The following is a 17061-nucleotide window of genomic DNA, read 5'->3' as shown; positions in this document are numbered from 1 at the left end:
ACAGGTAGATGGACTTATATGTAACTATGTAAGGGTGTCATAGGGTGTACCACATTTCTGATATATACTAAATAAAAAAACAACCCAATGGTACTTTTGAGATACACCAACCAAGCCAATTTTTAAAACCTGTTACAAATGACCTAACTAGTATTCAGTACAAAAGGTTGTTTTTCAGTTATGTCACATTTGTCCAGGGATTGTGGACCCTCTGTGCAGCCTGGGCGCTTGATGATGGTGTGTTCGGGGAGAACATCAATGCAGGGTACAGCTGATCAGGTTCAGAGAAGCACTAAGGTGTTAGAATTACATGTAGGCAGGAGTGCAGGGGTATCTTGCAGCACTGGTATGCTGACCTTGTAAGGTAGGGATTACTGACAGAAGGCATTTGTAGCACAGGGGTGCTGGACTCACAGAGAGGTAGGGGTGCAGGGGTATCTATCAGCACTGGATATCTGGACCTACTTGAAAGCAGAAATAATAACGAAAGCTATTTGCACAGAGGTGCTGGACTCACAGGGACAATATGGTTACAGATATACAAGAAATACAGGGGTGCACAAGGGTCCCAAAGGGTGTAAGCAGCTAGATATGGTTGAAGTGCACAAGGAGTCTTTGATTGAAAGTATACTCATTGGCACCATAGAGGGAACCCAGCATGCCATAGATTGAACGTTAAATCCCTTTGAAGGGATGAGATGCAAGATCTAAGAAACCCACTATCCTTCACCAGAGCTCCTGAAGGTGGACATAAGTTTTGCTGAGTTTGTGACCCTTTTATGCACCTGAGCAGGCATCTGCTGGGAACAGAGTACTGATATGCAGATAAGAATTCCTTGCAGTACGCAGACACAGGGATCACTGGTCAGTAGGTAGTACAGCTTAAGCTGACAGGAGTGCACAGAGACACACAGAGGCACTGGGGGCGGGTAGGAGAGCACAGAGAAACACAAAGGTCACTGAAAGCAGACATAGAGGACTCAGAAGTGGGTAATTAATGACTGGCTGGAATAAACAGTGAATTATTGAATTATGGATGTGCTGGAAAGCTGGAAGCTGGTACACAATGAAGTCAGAGTCACAGGTGGTCTGGGTGCATAGAGGATATAACAGGCGCTGGGTAAGCTGGCAGGAGCACAGAAAGTCTAATTGAAAATAGGCTGGAGGACACTGTGAACACTGGCGGTACAGAGATGACACTGGAAGGCACTGACTGGTGACACGTGGAGCACAAGAGATACGCAGATCAGGCAGGAAGCCAGATGACTCTAGGAAAATGGGGATCACACTGGATGTGCATGGGGTGCATCAGCGAAGTCACTGGGAACATGCTGTGTTTGGGTACAGGGATAACCAAAAATTCTGAACCTTGTAGTTATTCAGAAAACTAGGAAATTCGGGTACACAAGGACATTCAGAGTCAGATACTGGGCAAGGAATACTAGCTCTTGCCCAGGCCATTCCTGAGGCAATGGGACCGGTTGAACTAAAAGGGGAGTTTGCTTGGCTGGATTGGGACTGGAAGTGTAGCCATACCTCCCAACTTTTTGAGATGGGAATGAGGGACACCAATTAGCAAAAGTATTTAGGCATAAGACACACCCCTTTTTTGCAACCCTTAAAGGATAATTACACAAAGAAAAAGATTAATTAACCCCATAAGTGCTTTTTTTTTTTTACTAGTACTATTCCTTTATACTGGCTATTGAAATGTACAAATGCGGTGATTTAGAAATTGGATGAAAGGTTTAGCACTGGGAAAAACGTTTTAAACAATAAAAAGTGCATTTTATATACAACTATATGGATCAGACCAAAATGAGGGACAGAGACTTTGTTCCAAATCGGGGACAGTCCATCAAAATCAGGGACATTTGGGAGCTATGGTGTAGCTGATTGAATCAACAGCAAGTGAATTACCAGTCTTGAATGCATGTTGTAAGATAAGCAAACCTTTCATATACAATGTAAAAAAAAAAAAGGGAAAAATGAAAATCGCGATAAGAATGCGTTTCCAAAAATGTAGCAAGCACTGCAAAAAGCACTGCAGAAACGCTCAAAAGCACATGCATAGATGTGAATTGAGCCTATAATAATCCAAGGTAAATGGGGTTGGGGGGGAGGGTGTTGTGTTGGGGAAGGAAAGGTTTTCCTTCCTTATCTTGTATTGCCAAACTACAAGTGTATAGTTAAGCTGAATCCTAACAAGAACCCCCTCGCACCAAAGATATGATCACAGTCTCCTTATGAGATAAGAAAGTCCACCCTCAATGCTGGGCCAAGTTTAAGATTAAAACTATTTCACAAATAGTGGTGTACTCTAATTCCATTCCCCAGCCTTTGTATGACCTACAATATACCAGATTATTACAAATTTCGATATATGCAGTTTTCCCATGCCTTTAACTCCCAATTTCTTACTCTGCAACTTGATTTAGCATGCTCTGACCTTGATGCTCTGCTTAGGTCTGGATCTTGAGAAGCTGACCTCGACTCTAAATAATCACCTGATAATGGCTCATCTGCCTGATTTATGCTCGTTCAGACAAAAGTGGCTTGGAGATGGCATAGATGATGCTGAGGACTGGAAGGACATCTGGGACACTCCATTTAAACAGCTGGTGTCTATCAGGGATTGGCTTATCCAATTTAGAATCCTTCACAGGGCTTACTTCACCCTGTACGTGCTTCACAAGATTGACTCCACCATAGTCCCTTTCCTGTTGGAGATGTGCTCACTCCACAGAAGACCATGACATGTCCACCTACTGTGCAATAATAGAGAGGTTATTTCCATGATTAATACTATAGTTGCCATCCACTTCTCTTTCACTGCAAAAATATGTCTCTTGGAACTGGTAGAGCATTTCACTCCCACTGTGCTCTTTTAGGCCTCATGCACACGGACGTTTTTACAGCCACTTTTTTGAGCTTTTTTTGCAGCTTAAAAACGGCTGTCCATGTTAGTCTATGGCTTCATGCCCACCTAGGCGTTTTTGAGCTGCAAATGGCATAGGCGTTTTTAAGCTGTAAAAAAAACCCAGGACCAGTGCGTTCCGTGGCGTGGAGCTAGAGCTGTAAAAACGCGAATCGCGGGAAAACGCGCAAAAACGCGCAACATATTTTCTTTGTTTTCTGAGTGCTATAGCCAAGAGATGTGTTTCTTAAAAAACGCTACTTAACGCTAACGCTAAAAAACGCGCAAAAACGCGCACAAACGCCAATGCAAAACGTGGTAAAAATCACGTTTTTAACAACAATTTTTCCAGGCATCGGAGCTAGCTTTGCAGCCAGTTTTTTAAAACGTCCGTGTGCATGAGCACTTATGCTTGAAAGGTGATCACCTCTTCCTGGAAACAGCCTTCTCCATCTTCTAATATATTCTGGCAACGATTGTTCAATACCAGTTTACCATTGTACAAGGACACTTATGCCAATAGGGGAAGCATCTGGAAATTCAAAAGTTTGGATGAGGTGGCTTCAAAACATCTCTACCACAGCGATGCCCAATAATCTACATTAAAACCTTGGTTTGAGAATAACTTGGTTTGAGAGCATCTTGCAAGACAAGAAACATTTTTAAATACATTTTGACGATATACAAGCAATGTCTTGATATACAAATAGCCTCACATCACAACTGAGTTTAAAAGAGAAGAGAGACAACCCTTAGCCCTTGTACACACGGTCAGAGAATACGTCAGAATGTGTCCTATCGGGCCGTGTTGTCGGATAATCCGACTGTGTGTGGTATGCATCGGACTGATTCTGTCGGAATATCCGTCGGACCCAATTTTCCAACTTGTTGGAAATATTTCCCGACAAACTGGTCCGATCGGACATACTCCGATCATGTGTAGAGAATTTTGATCGGACCAAGTGCCACGCATGCTCAGATCAAATTCCTACATCAAAGCTATTGGCTACTAGCCTGAATGTAGTCCCATTGTAACGAAATTACGTCATCACGTTCTGAAATATCGGATTTTTCGTCAACTTTGTCTGACCGTGTGTATGCAACAGTTTCGGACAAGATCCGACTGACAAAATCCGACGGATTTGGTTGTCGAAATCTCCGACCGTGTGTACAGGGCCTAAGAGTAGCAAAACGGTTACATTTATTGAAGGTGCAATATTTAGCAACTCACATGGTTGATGATTAAAACAGGCACATCTAAATATGCAAGCATCTGGGATAAAGCTGTCCACATAGACCATCCTTTGCCCCGCCATCAATCTCATTCCTTTGCCCGCTGCGCTCCACGAGCACTTCAAGCCTCGCTTTCAGGGTAGTCTTCCCGGGCATGATTGCAGACTGACAGCAGTGAGAGCCGGCGGTGCAGAGGATGGTCTATGTGGACAACTTTATGCTGGATGCTTGCATACTTAGGTGTGCCTCTTTTAATCATCAAACATGTAAGTTGCTAAATGTTGTACCTTAATTAAATGTAACCATATTGCTACACTTAGAGGCACCTCTCTTCTCTTTTATACACTGAAGCTCCTGCTGGATTTTGCTTCTAATCCCCTTGTGGAGGCTGCCATTTGTGAAAGGACATTTTATGGTTACACAACAATCACATTGCTATAATCTTTTTATATGGACTATAAACTGAAAGACCTATGAATAAATGGTTGTGGAATGAATTGTATGACTTTCCATTATTTCTTATAGGGAAATTTGCTTTGATAAACAAGTGCTTTGGGTTACAAGCATGTTTATGGAACATATTATTCTCGCAATCCAAGGTTTTACTGTATTGCATTAACTTGTTTGTTTCAGCTATCTGCTAACTAACTTGCATTAGTATCAGACAGATACTCTGAGGGTACCAACTGAGCATTGAGTAAATCTTGATGGCTCCTGTTTACTAAGTGTGAGCTACATGCACATCTACTTTTTCTCTTTCTCTTTTTTTTTTTTTTTTTAGGTTTTGTTTTGCTACGTTTTACACTGCACTAGTGGCTTTGTCCTTGTAGGCTGTAACACAGCTGCATGGTCTTGTACTTATGTCGTTGATGCACAGCTAATGCTCCACTGCGAGGGATGTGCCATCCTATTTTTCATTTTTTTTTATTTTCTTTATTATACCAATGCTTTGTAATTTTTTTTTTTTTTATCTCAATAAAAAGATTTCTTAAAAAAATCTTAATTTTGTTACTAAAAGGATGAGAAAACAAATTGAGAGACAAACAATCACATTAATTGTTCATATAGCTTCATTCTTGACTATGAAGTTGTAGCGGTCAGAGGTATAGGAGACCGCAATGCAGGTTTCAAGTACGGGACAGCAGACAAGGAGGCTGAAACAAAAACCGGCTTTATTAAACAGTAAGATATAATGGCCGGAGGAGGAGGATAACAGTATTAACAATTCACAGTAGTTTACAGTAAGGCTAACTGAAATGTGGTACACAAAATGGCTTTCCCGCCAACACATGCACAGTAATACAGGCTACCCTCTTCTAATATGTCCTGCCTGATTCCCGCTTATCGGGACACGTTTCTACAACGTACTATCTCAGTAGGGACTGTACTATTCCCTATCACAATCCAGCACCGGTGCTCACTCACAGTTTGTTAGACAGCTGGAGGGTCCCTTGTCTTGGCCTCCTTCATGAGGCAGGTGAAGTCCAGTTCCTAGTGCTGCAGCTTGCCCGTATGGGACGGATGGATGAACACAGATGCGGCCCAAAATCACCACAGCTCTCTCTCTCTGCCCGAGGTGCCCGATCTTTAGCTGGATACTGCGACTCTTTATCCACACAAAGTCTCCCTCTCCTCAGGGCAGACTTGACTTTTCCTCAGCTCCGCACAGGAATCCCTCAGCTGCCCACACACACCTCACAGTTCTCTCTCACTGCCACTTCCTGTTTCCTCTCCTCTGAAGGGTCGGCAGCAACAGTGACATCTTGTGGCTAAACTGGAAATAGCAGGCTGTATATATTATAGATGGAACACAGTGCAATATAGTTCAGTAATCCTAGGGGCTGACCCCTACATGCCTCCCCGCTTAAAGGTGGCCGTCCTCGGCCTTGCTATATAGTCCATGGGGAAGAAAAAGGTTAAATCAATCTTTAACGGCAGCACAACATTGTTCATAGTACATACAGTTAGACCAAATAAACTGATCAGCTTTGTACCTGTTTGGTGGAACCCCTGCAGTAGACCTACTAGATCTCCGAAGGTCTTGTCTTTCTGTTAGGACTTGTCCTTCCTCCCTTGGAGCTGGTACTGGTTCTATAACAGGGGCTTCATCACGTGCAGAGTCAGGAACAATCCACCAGTCTTCAATATTATTCCCATCGGAAATGACAAATTCTGAGGAAGGGGCAGGGAGTGGTGTCCTCTGTGCAGGTATCCGATCTTCTGACCGACATGGCCGTAGCATATTCCTATGTAGAACCCTTGAAGCCGACTCCCCATTCTCAACACGAACTTCGTAAACTGGACCATTGGGATACACTCTCTTGATCACTTTGTACGGCTGTACCTCCCAACGCTCACTCAACTTGCCTCTGGGCCGTTTCTCTCGAACCAGCACCCGGTCTCCAGGTTGCAACGGAATCTCTTGGATGGGAGGACGGTCAGTATAAGTCTTTTCTTGCAATCTCTGGCCTACTAACCGGCAGATGGTCTGGAGTCGCTTGCGGTGTTCTTTCACCCATGAGGTGGTTGATCGCTCTATCACATCTTCTGGCTGTTCCAAATTCAATTCGACAATTTCTCGTCCGGCTCTACCGAACAGTAGCATGTATGGGGTATAGCCGGTGGTAGTGTGGACACGATTATTGTAGGCCCAGACTAATTCAGGCAGATAGTCTGGCCAGTGTGTCTTTTTGTCCTCCTCTAAGGTCCTCAGCATCTGAAGCAGAGTCCGATTAAAGCGCTCACAGGCCCCATTCCCTTGGGGATGATATGGAGTTGTCCTGGATTTTCCAATGCCATACAGTCGGTGTAACTCCTCCATCACTTTCCCTTGAAAGCATGCTCCTTGATCTGAGTGAATCCGTTTCGGGCATCCATAGACCCGGATGAAATCTTGACAGATGGCCCGAGCTGCAGACTCAGCCGTCTGGTCCCGAGTTGGAGTGACCACTGCAAACTTGGAGAAGTGGTCAATCATGACCAGGCAGTATTGTGGGCCTCTGGCTGACTGTCCCACGAGGAGATAATCTATCAGCAATACCTCCAGCGGTTCCTTGGTCTGTATGGGCTGTATGGGTGCCCTCTGCTCTGTGCTTTTAGTAAGCTCACACACTCTACACTGTCGGCAGACTTCTTCAACTACGACCTCCAGTCGTGGACAATACACATAACGCTGCAGCCACTGGTAAGTTTTGACTGGCCCGAAATGAGCTCCAAATTCATGAGCTTCCCTGGCTATCTCTAGTGCCAGACTCCTTGGTATGACAACCTGCCATCTTGCCTCCAGATCGGCAGGCTGCTGCCACTTGCGGTATAGAACAGCTCCATGAACCTCTAGTCTGTCCCATTGATGTAGAATTGACTTCATCTCAGCATCAAGATCAGCCCTTTCCTCTCTGTCTGGTTTTCTTTGCCGAGCCACCCAACCTTTTATCTGTCGCAGTCCAATGTCTTCATCTTGTATTCGCCCCCATTCCTCATTAGTTCTTGCTAATGCCTTAGGCAGGGACCGGGCCTCCCCGCTTGTCTGTGCTGCGACTGCTGGAGGTGTAAACTTGCGGAAGTCTGGAATTTCATCCTCTTCCTTTTGTTCATCAAGCTCTCCCAATGGAGTTTCAAAAGTAACCCTCGACAGACCATCAGCATTAGTATTCTCTGTAGCAGAGCGATAGCGAATTGAGAAGTCATACTTTGCAAGGCGAGCTGCCCAACGTTGCTCCAGGGCTCCCAGTCTAGCAGTATCCAGATGGGCCAGGGGATTGTTATCAGTCCGTACAAAGATTTTAGCCCCTGTAAGGTAACCGGCAAACTTCTCTGTCATGGCCCACACCAGGGCAAGGAGCTCTAGCCGGAAGGAACTATAGTTATGAGGGTTTCGCTCCGTATCCCGCAGGGACCTACTGGCATAGGCAATCACTCTTTCGTGTCCGTCCTGCATCTGTGACAACACTGCCCCGAGTCCGTAGAGACTACCGTCAGTAGATAAGAAGAATGGTTTGTCAAAATCAGCATAAGCCAAGATGGGGGCCGATGTCAGAGCCTCTTTCAAGGTCAGGAAGGCCTCCTCTTGCTTCTGTCCCCAGGGAACACTTTGACTCTTGGATTGCCCAGCAGTTCCTCTCAAAATCTCATTCAGAGGGCCCGCTATCTTTGCATAGTCTTTGATGAACCGCCGGTAGTAACCAGTCAGACCAAGGAAGGCCTTCAACTCACGCAGCGTTCTAGGCTCCGGCCATTGTTGAATGGCAGCCACTTTATTTTGGGATGGCAGCACCCCGTCTTTGGACACCGTATGGCCTAAGTACTCGATCTCCTTCTTGAAGAGATGACACTTCTTTGGCTTTATCTTCAGGCCATGGGCCCGCAGTCGCTCAAGTACCTGTCCTAATCGGGCCAAGTGTTCTTCAAAAGTAGCAGAGTACACTATAATATCATCCAAGTATATCAGGGTAGCTTCAAAATTTAGATCTCCCAGACATTTTTCCATCAGCCTCTGAAAGGTTCCTGGGGCATTAGACAGCCCAAATGGCATCCTATTAAATTCAAACAGACCCATGGGAAGTATGAATGCTGTCTTTTCCTTGTCTTGTTCAGCCACCGGTACCTGCCAGTATCCACTTGCTAAATCCAAGGTGGAGAAGTATTTAGCCCGCCCTAGGGCTGTTAGGGACTCTTCGATGCGAGGCAGAGGATATGAGTCCCGCACTGTGCACGCATTCAATCTCCGGTAATCCACACAAAATCGAATGGTGCCATCCTTCTTCTTGACAAGCACCACTGGGGCTGCCCAGGGACTTTGACTACCCCGAACCACTCCTGAATCGATCATCTGTTTCAGCAATGTCTTCACCTCTTGATACAACTTGGGTGGAATCTGTCGATATCTCTCTCGGCTTGGGGGAGTGTCCCCCGTCGGTATCTCATGGGTGATAGCATCTGTGCAACCAAAGTCATTGGCATTGCGGGCAAACGCAGCTTGATTCTCCCACAGCATGGTTTCAACTGCTCGTAAATGATCCGGACTTAGAGCTTTCACATCTATCTCCATTTGTTCCAAGATGACTGTCCCATTCCATTCTGGGGTCGGTGCCTCTGCAGGCTTTGCAGTAACTGCCAAGGTCCAAGCAGAATTGCCTATCGGAGCTAGAGTCACTTCTCCCTGACTCAGCACTTCTCCCCGATGTAGGTACACGCGAGCCAGTTCCACTCCTGGCACCAGAGAGACTTCCCGTTGTCCAACGTTTACAGCTCTTATGGGTACTCGTCCATTTTGGACTACTGCCAGTGTCCGGGCCACTAGGACATCCTGACCTAACTCTCCCAGGCCTGCAGGCTCAATGATCACCTCCATACCTTCAAGGTTGCGGGAGGTTCCCACGGGCAAAGTCAGTATAGTCTCCCGATCAGGAGGGAGGGTAAGGGTAGCCCTTCCCGGCACTCGAATATTTCCTACAGACTGATGTACTGGGACACTCTTCTGTGTCCCACAAAACCGGATTAACCGTTGAAATGCCTTTTGCGTTGGTTTGTGTGGAGTGGCATTCTTCCAATAGCCCGGCCCCCTTTTAGTGAACATAATTTGATCCAACTCTCGCAGGATATTCATGCCCATTATCACCGGTACATCTTCTTTGAAGGTTTCAGGGACCAGCAGGATACCTTTTTTTCCAACTTCCTGTCCACACAGACGTACATTCATCCATACGACACCTGTGACAGGGATTTGTTGCTGGTTAGCTGCTGTGACCCGGATCAATGTCCCCTGTTCTGGCTTGGCCAGTGCTTGAAAGTAACGGTTGAAATATGACTGAGGCATGGTCGTTACCTGTGATCCGGTGTCCACTAAACAGTTGACTGGAATGCCTTCAAACTCGGCTCTTATGGTGGGACATCCTGCAACCAGGTGTTCGGAGCTGTGCTGAGTGGCCTGACACTCTACTTCCCCCGCAGTGTGCCTCATTACTGCGGGGGCCTGAAGTTTAACGCCGGCTCTGGGCGTCTAGGCAGGTCCCTCCGGCATTCTCTAGCGAAGTGTCCTTTTTCTCCACACCGCCAGCACTGAGCCTCTCTGCGTTGTTCTCTCTGTCTGTGTGCGGGAGGCGCCCGTAGGCCTGGACTGGCCGAGCTCACTGGAGGATATTGAGGGACTCGGTAGGTGGGAATACGTGGGTAAGGATGCTCTGGTGCAGGAACCATCGAGGCAGTCTGATAAGGTTGTTGTTGCCCCAGATATGCAACCTCAGGGGGGTAGCTCAAATCCATCCGTCTCTCTATTTGCGTCAACTTCTCATGCATGAGACCCAGGGAGCTTTGTAGGTCCTGCACCACTCTAACCAGGACCTCTTCATTCTTCGCAACCCCGAGGGAGGCGGTCTGGGTCCGTATCACTCCAGAGGCATAAATTTCTTCTTTACTTCGCTCCACGGCCTCAGCCAATATTTGCCGAAAATTCAGTGTAGGGTCCACTCTGACTCGTTCCCGTAGGGCTTGTCTCAGGTGAGAGCTGTAGAGTCCCAGGATCAATTGTTCCCTCAGTATCCGGTCTGCGGATCCCATGGCGGTTATCCCGTCTGCCTCTTTTTTCTGTATCTCAGCCAGTACTTCCTGTAGAGCCGTTGCATATTGTGAGACCCCTTCATTTTCCTGCTGTACCCGGTAGAAGAACTTTGCCCGGAGGTGGCCCGCACTAGCTGTTTCACCGTATATTTCTTCTAGAAAGCGCACAATCTCTTTCAAGGTACTGCGCGTAGCTTCCGGTTGTAAGCAAACAGTTTTCCGCGCTTCACCCTCCAGGGCAGCCAAAGCAATTTCCACCTGTAGCTCTGGGCTGACATTGTAAATTCTAGCAACGCTCTGTAATCTCGTCACCCAGTCTGACAGTGACATGTTCTGGCCATCAAATTTTGGCAACAAGTTAAAAAGCATGCCCATAGGGAGGGTCCTTGTAGGGGTTCCACCATTACCTAAGGCATTCACATCAACATCAGGTACGTTGCCTTCAGCCGCCTCCATCTCTGTAACCGTACCCTGCTCGCAGCGCCACTTGTAGCGGTCAGAGGTATAGGAGACCGCAATGCAGGTTTCAAGTACGGGACAGCAGACAAGGAGGCTGAAACAAAAACCGGCTTTATTAAACAGTAAGATATAATGGCCGGAGGAGGAGGATAACAGTATTAACAATTCACAGTAGTTTACAGTAAGGCTAACTGAAATGTGGTACACAAAATGGCTTTCCCGCCAACACATGCACAGTAATACAGGCTACCCTCTTCTAATATGTCCTGCCTGATTCCCGCTTATCGGGACACGTTTCTACAACGTACTATCTCAGTAGGGACTGTACTATTCCCTATCACAATCCAGCACCGGTGCTCACTCACAGTTTGTTAGACAGCTGGAGGGTCCCTTGTCTTGGCCTCCTTCATGAGGCAGGTGAAGTCCAGTTCCTAGTGCTGCAGCTTGCCCGTATGGGACGGATGGATGAACACAGATGCGGCCCAAAATCACCACAGCTCTCTCTCTCTGCCCGAGGTGCCCGATCTTTAGCTGGATACTGCGACTCTTTATCCACACAAAGTCTCCCTCTCCTCAGGGCAGACTTGACTTTTCCTCAGCTCCGCACAGGAATCCCTCAGCTGCCCACACACACCTCACAGTTCTCTCTCACTGCCACTTCCTGTTTCCTCTCCTCTGAAGGGTCGGCAGCAACAGTGACATCTTGTGGCTAAACTGGAAATAGCAGGCTGTATATATTATAGATGGAACACAGTGCAATATAGTTCAGTAATCCTAGGGGCTGACCCCTACAAAGTGACAGTAGGTGGACAAGCAGTAGCCAACATGTTTTGGGGGCCAAAGTATCCTTTCTTCTTCAGGGCTTGGGTTTTTATGTCATAATTCCTATATAGACCATAGTACAATCAATTAGATGGGAATTTCCAGACACAGTGTCTCTGTAATGAAAATGCCTATGCTATTGTACAGTAAACACTTTTTATTACTCTGCATAGCTTGGTATCAGCAGCCAACATAAAAATTGAACTATTATTCTCAACCTTGATATAATTTATGAACAAGTTGAACAGCATTTCTCCCATAACAGAACCTTGGAGAACACCACAAAAAACCTTATACAATTTAGGGAAAAAAAGCAATTTATCTTGACTCCCTGAACAAGTTCCTGTAACCAGTTTTAATCCATGTACATAAAAATGTATTAACGCTGAGACCCCTTAAGTTGAACATTAATCATTTGAGAGGTACAGTATCAAAATGCCTTAGCAAAATCTACTGGACTTCCCCTATCTAAATAACTGCTCACCACTCCTTGTTTGTTCCAGCCAGCCTCTCTTTACCATGACCTCTTCACTCCTAGTCTGTTTTCCTCCTCTGTGTGGCTTATGTGCACTCTTACCAGTTTGGACTGTGCACCCTACAGACTACTATCTCAGCACTGCAAGGACTTCCCTTCCCTGCATATTTGCTCTCAGATCTCAGTGGCTTCCTGCTTGGGTGAGTGAGAGGGCCGAAACTTGGGTGAAATTGTCTTGCAATAAATTCAAGAAATGACATGCCTTAGTTTTGTTCCGTTTGTGTAATCAAGATCAGGATAATATAAAGTTCCCCATAATAATAACATTGCTATGCTTCTTAGCCATTTTAGTCTGTGAAAGCAGCTGAGTCTCTTTCTCATAATTTTTACAAAGTGGCCTATAACATAATCCTGCAGATATTTGTAAACTTTTTCACCCACATAAAGCTCCAGCCATAATGACTCTTTACTTACTTCTTACCTTACTTTTCCCTTTATTGATATACTCTTTCACATTTAATTCCAGATCACTTTTGACATACAGGCATACCCCTCCATCTCTTCTACCAACCCTGTCCTTCCAAAAAAAGAGTTTACCCTTGGATATTCCCAGTCTAGTCGTGTAAACTCTGCTATTACATTTTAGATACTCCCATGAGGTCAACTTGTTCATTATATAATAGAAGTTTTAGTTCATCCATTTTATTTCACAGGTTTCTAGCATTTGTGTACATTGTGTTTTTTTTAATTTTATTTAATTGCTTCTAAATCTTGAATTGCAAAGTTGAAAGAGGAATCAGTACCACAGAAATACCTGGACAATTGTGGATCCCAATTAAAAATGGTGCCACTCAATCCTAGTAGGTAGTAAGAATAGGTAAATTTGCAGTGCAAATCTATGGAATATCCACAAGTTTGTGGACAATTCCCAACAAATATGTATTTATTCTGAAAAAAGATTAACTATTTATTATATTATTAATTTTATGGTTCTAAAATACCCAGCCCTCACTATAACACTCTGCCCCTATTATATGTGTGAAATCAGCCTAAATCGTGTAATTATTCATATCTAAAAACAAGTACAAGTGAAAATTCTCTATGTAATTATATGAATAAAGTGCTAGTGCTTATTTAATGAAGTTCAGATGTTGTGTGCCCTGTGCTGTTACCTGGCACCAGTCAGGGGTGATAGCAGACAATGAGGGTGTTGAGGGTCATTGCAACTTAGCGCAGCTGGGCTCTGCTCAGTTAGGGGTTGGAAGTAGGTACATAGCTAGGCTGGGACTTGTTGTTCCCCACCAACAATACAACCATGCAATAGAGCTGCTGACACAAGGCTGACCAACTGGGACACTGTTGTGTCACTGTTGTGTCATGCGCATGTTATATCACGTTTCCTTGTCTGTCATATTTTGCTTTCAGGTGAATCACCTTTTTTGGCGATTGTTCATGTGCGCCCCAGAATTTATGCAGGAATAGCAGGTGTGTTCAGGTCACTTGTTTCACGGCGGTAGATAGCCAGTTGTCACATGTCAGGATCTGTCATGACTACAGATCCATACGGGCTGAGGTTGCATTTGTGTGTGTCAATACAATATTTTGAAAGTATATCATATGTCATACGCTGCACGTTTATTCCTTTACTCCATTGTTACCCACCATGTTTTGTGTTTACCTTAGCCCTGAGTGTTTGTCTCGAATTACCTGTCTTTGTGCTATAGGTTACTCGGGCTCGCTTATTGCATAGACATAGGGTTGGATTGGTCACTAGGTTCATTCACGCGCTGTTATTGTTGGCACATTACTGCACCCACGTCTCTAGCCTTAGTTAGGCATGAAGGGGTGTTGTGGTTCTTGTACGGGTGGTTCTTTAATTCTTTGCTTGTCATTTTCTTTCATAGATATTATCATGTCACGTTTCAGAAAGCGACAAATTTGTGTTTATTCCTCCAACCCCGACTAAGGGTTCAGAGCATGGATGCACCCTATCATTAAGAAGTTGGACTATACCCAGGCTCACAGCAGAGCTGCGGTGCAGGGACATTCCATTTCCAGCCACAGCTGGGAAAGCGGAGTTGTTTAGGTTGTTGTTTCCCAGTCCATCGCAGCCACTCCCTTCTACCAGCGCAGACCAAGTTTCTGTTGCATAATTCATTGACACAGATCCATGCCTTACTGAATACTCTTTCCACATCCATGTCAGAAATGCAAGATAGGATGGAGGTGATGGAAGCCCATTTGGCCAGAGCTCAGGTGTCAGATGCACTCCCAGCTCCTGTTACTCCCAATGCTTCTGTAGGTAATGTGGCTGTTTCTTTATCTGTGGCAGCTCCTTCTTTGCTAGCGGCATTACCATCAATATCCCTGGCTGATTTCATACCTGCCAACATTAAGAAAGATATTCTGGAAGGGAAAGATGTAAACCTGGCCTCTCTTCTGATAGCATCTCAGGATGTTACAGAGAACAGGTCTTACGATTGCGAGGATGTCTCGGTAGTGCTCAAAACGAAAGACCCCAGGCTTAACCACAAACTCAGTGTGGCAGAATTCATGCTGGCGTTTGACATCTTCAGAGACATCATTTGTGCTGTTAGTCCTGATAGGAGGGTGGAATTAGACCTGTATTTGCATATAGTGGTAGTCCTAGGGCACAAATACGGTGGGTGTATTTTTTACGATTACCATCAGTCTTTTTCGGTGAAGGTGGCAGCCACTTGGGTGCAGTTCCAGGTAGTAATGTGCTGGAGCAATATTGATATGGAACTTTTTTGCAGGCATTCACTAACCAAAAATCCCCTGTGTGCATTAATTGTTAATCTTCAGCACATACCTCATTATTGTGCCCCATATTTTAACCCTCTGGTCATACAGGATCCAGCAAGCAGGCGGCTGTTGGGTCCTCTACAGGGCTTTCTGGGCAGGTGGATAAATTGGGTAGGCCCATCCATTACCTGAGTAATGCTCAAGTGTGCAACAATTTCAATCATTCCAGTTGCAACTACAACCAATGCAGGCTCCTACATGTCTGCTTCAATTGTTTCAGAGCACATCCCAAGTCCCCTGTCTGGTCAAGCCCTTTAGTTCATCACGACTAAGCTAAGTCAATGTATCCTTGCTAGGGGCTTGTTTAGAAAGTCACCCAGAGAGAGACTCCCCAATCCAAAGTATTCTTCTGTGGATTCGGCTATCCAGCATATTCTACAATTGGGCAGGAGAATTTGGTTATCTAAAGCGGATATTGCCGATGCTTTTGAGCTACTTTCTATTAGACCTGGCCTTTGGCATTGGCACAGCATCAGATGGCAACAACGTTACTATTTTGCCACCAAGTTAACCTTTGGGTCAAAGAGCAGTCCTTGCTTGTGTGACATCTTTGCCCAAGCACTCCTTTGGATCTTGGGTAACTGCAAAGGTTGTCAGGGGATAGTGCATTATCTAGATGATTTCCTGCTCTTAGAGGACCCTGGTTGTTCGCCCAAGGATTTGCAGTCTCTTACTGAGCTTTCCGAGGAGATAAACGTACCTTTGGCTGCCCACAAGGTGGAAGATCCGGCCAATATCATACATTTTTTTGGGCATTACGCTTGATTCAAATCTCATGATTGCTAGTTTGCCCAGGGAAAAGTTGGTCAGGATACGTCAGATGATTCATCTTTTTGTCCGGTCTCCAGTCTGTTCCAAGAGAGACTTAGTCAGTCTTTGGCATGCTGAATCATGCTATGAGGATTATTCCACAGGGTAAATCTTTTGTTTCTATGTTACAGGCTCTTCTTCCCCCTGTATCAGGACTCTGACTCTGTCGTTAGCTTACAATCTGACGCACAAGCCGATCTCATCATGTGGGACCAGTTGCTGTGTGACTGGAACAGCATTTCCCTGCTCATTCCAGAACCAACGAGTGAGTCTCCCAGAGTTTTTTCAGATGCCACTGCATCAGCAGGCTTATACCACAGGTTGGAAGACGTTTCACAAGTTCTTGACACAATACCTTTACAGTTGCTCTGAGGATACAAATTATGTGATGGCTTTTGCGACATATTGCCACAACGAGTTGGCATTATCCCCTACTACCATCAAATTGTATCTGTCAGGCATTCAGCATTTCAGGTCCTTATACAATCCTGATAGTCCATCCATTTTTTCTGCTCACCCTCTCAAGGCCATGTTGAGGGGTATTCAGAGGACACAGGGGTGGTCACAAGTGTCACGACTACCAGTTACTGGCCAGATGCTCCATTACCCTATTTAAGATATTTTATCATCTTTATCAGCTTTACAACTCAACAATAATAAGAATAGACAATTGTGTCAGTGCTTTGTGGTAAAGTATTACCAATATTAACTGGTGTCCAGTTGAGATGCTTGACTCGCTTTCCAATCTATTTGCAGCAGCTCTGACGGTCAGCCCTTTGCTTCCTTTTCCCATATATCCTCTCACCTCAAAACAGTTTGTTTCTCATGTTAGGATTTTAATTGCAAAATTAAACTTAAATCCAAAAGTTTTCCGGATATTCATTTAGGATTGGGGCAGCATTCACAGCTTCCATGCAGGGGGTACCTTCCTCCATCATTAACTATATGGGGCACTGGAGTTCCT

The 17061-nt window shown here is 45.2% G+C and overlaps 1 protein-coding gene across 2 annotated transcripts in view; it reads left to right on the top strand.

The window, feature by feature from the left end:
- Positions 1-17061, top strand: part of LCP2 (lymphocyte cytosolic protein 2) — a 398083-nt gene that overhangs the window by 30450 nt on the left and 350572 nt on the right. The gene's annotated exons all lie outside the window — the stretch shown is intronic.

The sequence above is a fragment of the Lithobates pipiens genome, unplaced genomic scaffold, assembly GCF_037356315.1.
Source record: "Lithobates pipiens isolate NorthernLeopardFrog02 unplaced genomic scaffold, aLitPip1_a1.2 Scaffold_8, whole genome shotgun sequence".
Lineage (NCBI taxonomy): Eukaryota > Metazoa > Chordata > Amphibia > Anura > Ranidae > Lithobates > Lithobates pipiens.
Note: the sequence above shows the minus strand (reverse complement) of the source record. Positions and strands in the feature narration are given on the sequence as shown.